Below are 4,537 nucleotides of genomic sequence, written 5' to 3'. Positions count from 1 at the left end.
ATTGCGATTAATTTCTCCTTTTGCATAAAATTGGCATCATAGGAGCATACATTACACAGCATACTCACTCTTCACGCTGCCTGAAATCTCCCTTTAAATGCCCACATAGAGGGTATGACACAGAACCATTTGTCTGAGCCAGTAAAGAATATCTTTTTGTAAAAAAAAAAAAAAAAAAAGCTATTAACTGGAAGTAAATATTTTTACAGTTTGTCTTCTTGAGCTCAAAGAATATGTTTTGAGATTTATTTATAAGAATCTCTATAAAAATCATTGTTGTGACACAGAATCATTATTTTGTTATCTTGGCATAACATCACTCAAACTGTATCCCCATGATTTCAAATCAGACATGATAATTATGTATAATCAGCTAACATAAAGTGGGGTTGCTGACTTTTGACAAAGCAAATATTAACATTAATTAATAGTCAACTCCTGACTGGGTTAATCTAAAATGTTATTTTAGATATTTCTAATATTACTAGTGGAAGAGAGTTTCAGTTGTGCGAAACAGTTTACAGTATAGTGATCATGCCCATCTATCCAGTAGCCCATACTCTTATGAGCCACATACTGGATGTGCCCTAGTTTGTTGGGATATGTGTTCCTGTCAGTATGTGCTGTGTCTGCTCTGGAGTGTCCTCCCAGGTGGATATGCATGAAAGCCCTCTAAAATGAGAAGCTGAGTAGCCCTTTTCCATACACATGCTGGTTTGGCTAGGTTTGGCCTGACTTGCCTGACACATCCCCTTGTTTAATCATTGCTGAATTACCACATATGATTTTTTTGATCTAATGATCAAGGTTTGGCTGATTTTGTGATCACAAAGCTTCTTAATTTTGAGACTATGAAATAATTTTCTTGACCATGTGTTTTATAGCCTGAAAATTATGTCTAGGAAGATACAGATTTATAGCATTCATTTAGTAATGACATAATGTACATAGATGCTAGTAGTATAGCAAACCCTGATCAGCTAAATAATCTTTTAAACATGCTCTGTATAATTGGCTGTACATTTCCATAAAAATCTAATACTTCCTCTGTTAGGTTTAACATAACCGTAACCTAACATTCCAAGTAATGGTATCCGTCAGTTTATGATTAATGTTTTTCATTAATTTCACTTATTTTTTGTCGTCTTGTCATAATAACGTGTAAATACTGTACGTTGTGCTGGAAAGCCACTGGAGCTTGTGTAATGCCAGAGTGAAGACATGATGTCTTGATATTGTCAATTTCACAGTAGGCAAAATAAATAAGAAATATGCTGATTGTCCTCTAATCTGGGAAAATTTCTGGCAACTTTCATTTTAATTTTTTATGATTCAATCATTATAAATGGCCACACTTGGAGGTGGACCAAAATGCCTGCCATATGCTCTTATCATCCCACTGCCTCGCTGATCTCTTTTCAAGAGTTGTGTGTTTTTTCCATTGTATTGCAGTCTGGATGTGATGAAACATAGAAATTGAGATAATGTTTCACATCCCTGACAATATCATCATCATAAAGAAACTTCCACCAATTTGTTTAAAGCATACTTTAAGGTTCAGGTTTGACCTGTCCTGTTCTTACCAGAAACCTTTTTTTAACTTACATCAAGTTGCTTGAATCATGGTAGCCTCAATAAATATGGCCAACTTCAGTCAGTTTGGGATGCCACACATTTTTTGCCTGTTTCTTTGAGAAACTTGACTCAGTCTTAACTACAGAAGAAACAAAGCATCTTTGTGATGTCTTATCACTCTGACAATACAGTGATGGCCCGTAGCAACAGGCCACCTGTTCACCCACACTATACTTTGAGGAGCACAGTTGTAAGCCTATTCCAAGTCCACAAGACACATGTAGACTGGTTGGGCAAACTCCCATGACCCCTCCAGTACCCTTACAAGGCTGTAAAGCTGGTCCAGTGTTCGACGGTCAGTGCAAAAATTACATTGTTCCTCTTGAATCCAAGGTTTGACTAATGGACGGACTCTCCTTTCCTGCAATCTGATGTAGACTTTTCTTGGGATGCTGAGGAATGTGATCCTTCTATAGTTGGAACACACTCTCTGGTCCCCATTCTTAAAAAGGGGGACCACCACCCAAGTCTGCCACTCCCAAAGCACTGTCCCACATGACCACGTAATGTTGCAGTGGCGTGTCAGCCATGACAGCCCTACAAAATCCAGAGCCTTGAGAAACTCAGGATGGATCTCGTCTACCCCCGGAGCACCACCACTGCATCATCTGGCCTGCTGGTAGCTGTCAGCTGCCTCAGGAGTTAAGCATACCCTGTAGTACTCCTTCAGCTTGATGGCACCCTTCACCCCCAGTGTTCACTAGTGGGTTTGAGGATTGCCGCCGTGCCTAGCACCAATGACCTTCTGACCGCAGCTCTGAACAGCCGCCTCAGCAATGACAGTGTGAAACATGGCCCACTCAGATTCCATGTCCCCCACCACCCCCCAGAAGCAGTCGAAGCACTGTCCCAGGTGGTAGTTGAAGTCTATCCTGACAGGGACCTCGGACATTCCCAGGAAACCCTTATTATTTGTTTAGGTCTGCCGGATCTATCCGGGATCCTCCCCTATATGGCCACAGATCCACTGATACAACTACAAAGTCAAACATCCACAAACAAACTGTGACTAGCACAGAAGTCCAATAACTGAGCACCATTCAGGTTCAGATCAGGCAAGCCATTCCTACTAATCACACCCCTCCAAGTCTCACTTTCATTTCACAGGTGTTAGGTTTTAAGCTAGAGGTGGACTCCAAATGAGCAAGTGAATATGGCAGGATAAAAGTTAAAAGGTCTTTACTCAACAAAGAAATATGAAACACAAACAGTTTACTGATAAAGTCCCAAAAAGTCTGACACAAAACAACCCAGTCCAAAGCTCAATAGAACAAACTGGAATCCAGGAGTTCAAACGGAGTTCTTACATCCAAAGACAAACCAGAAATCCTGTGCCAGAGTAGAGCGGGCAGAGGCAGGCAGGTGAACCTGAACAGAAAGATAAAAATTAGTATCGGCAACATAAAAGAACAGCAAGGCAAGGAATGCAGAGAGCCTGACAAAATACAACAATGGCGATGGTATAATCTGGAGAGGGTGGACTGGGAGAGTCAGTTTTAAATAGTGAGGTGGATGAGGAGGAGATTGACAGCAGATGGGAAACAGGTGTGCAGGTAGGTGAGCGATCGGAGCAATCCCCACTCTGCCCTGCTCCATTCTGGTTGGCTAGGTGAACTCAAACAGCAGGGGATAGACGAATAGCTGGAAAACCAGAAAGAGACAAAGTGCAACAAAACAAAGAGCAAAATCAAACAAGATAACAACCCTAACAAAATGAATGTTGAAGTCTTGCAGCAGAACGATGTAGTCCCAAGGATGGGCATCTTCTGCCATCACTGTTATTTGGTGCATAAGCACAAACAACAGTCAGAATCTGTTCCCCGACATGGAGGCGCAAAGAAGCAACCGTTTTGCTATAAGTAATCCTACACCTGCCCTCTGCCTCTCACCTGGAGTAACTCCAGAAAAGAGGAGAGAGCAACCCCTCTCAAGAATTTGTTTCAAGAGCCCAGGCTGTGCATAGAGTTGAGCCAGACTATATCTATCTGGTATCTCTTGACCTCACACACAAACTCAGGCTCCTTTCCCACCAGTGAGGTGACACTCCTTGTCCCAGTAGCTAGCTATAACAACTGGGTATTGGACCACCAAGGTCCTCGCCTGTGTCTGCTGCCCAATCCACATTACACCAGACCCCTTTGACTCCTCCTGCAGTTGATGGCCCACTGGAGGACAGACTCATGTCCCTGCATTGGGCTGGGACCAGTCACCAGGCACTTGTCAATGGGCCCCTTCCCCAGCCCTGGCTCTGGGCAGCGTATGCTTGTCCTTGCTTTTCTTCTTCAGTTCAATTCAGTTTATTTATATAGCACCAGTTCATAACAAAAGTTATAGCATGACACTTTCCAATTAGAGCAGGTCTAGACTATACTCTTTAATTAAATTTTGTAATACAGAGAACCCAACATTCCCCCATGAGCAAGTACTTGGCTCCTAGTTCCTAGGATCATTAGGGCACCCACACCCCTCCACCATGATAAAGGGGCAGTTCATGCAGGGGAATGTTTGTATCGTCGGACTTTTTAGCTCTACAGTCTTGTTTGTTTAAAGAGCATTTTGACAATCCAAACAAAAATTCCAAACATTCTGGCATTGACATGCAAATGAATCTGGCAGAAGCTCTAAGACACAAATGGTTAATTTTATATATATATAGATATATATATATATATATATATATATATATATATATATATATATAGATATATATAGATATATATATATATATCAATCCAACCAATGTGGTTAGATGAATTTCAATGATCATAATTTTGAATTGGACCAAAAACACTATTAGAAAAGGAAATCTTTCAGTCCATCCTAATCATTTTCATTTTTATTGTGGAGACAGAATTACTTTTACTCTGCCTAATGCACTGATGCTTATCCCCCAGATTTTGAC

The sequence above is a fragment of the Scatophagus argus genome, chromosome 23 (genome assembly GCF_020382885.2).
Source record: "Scatophagus argus isolate fScaArg1 chromosome 23, fScaArg1.pri, whole genome shotgun sequence".
Taxonomy (NCBI): Eukaryota; Metazoa; Chordata; class Actinopteri; family Scatophagidae; genus Scatophagus; species Scatophagus argus.
Note: the sequence above shows the minus strand (reverse complement) of the source record.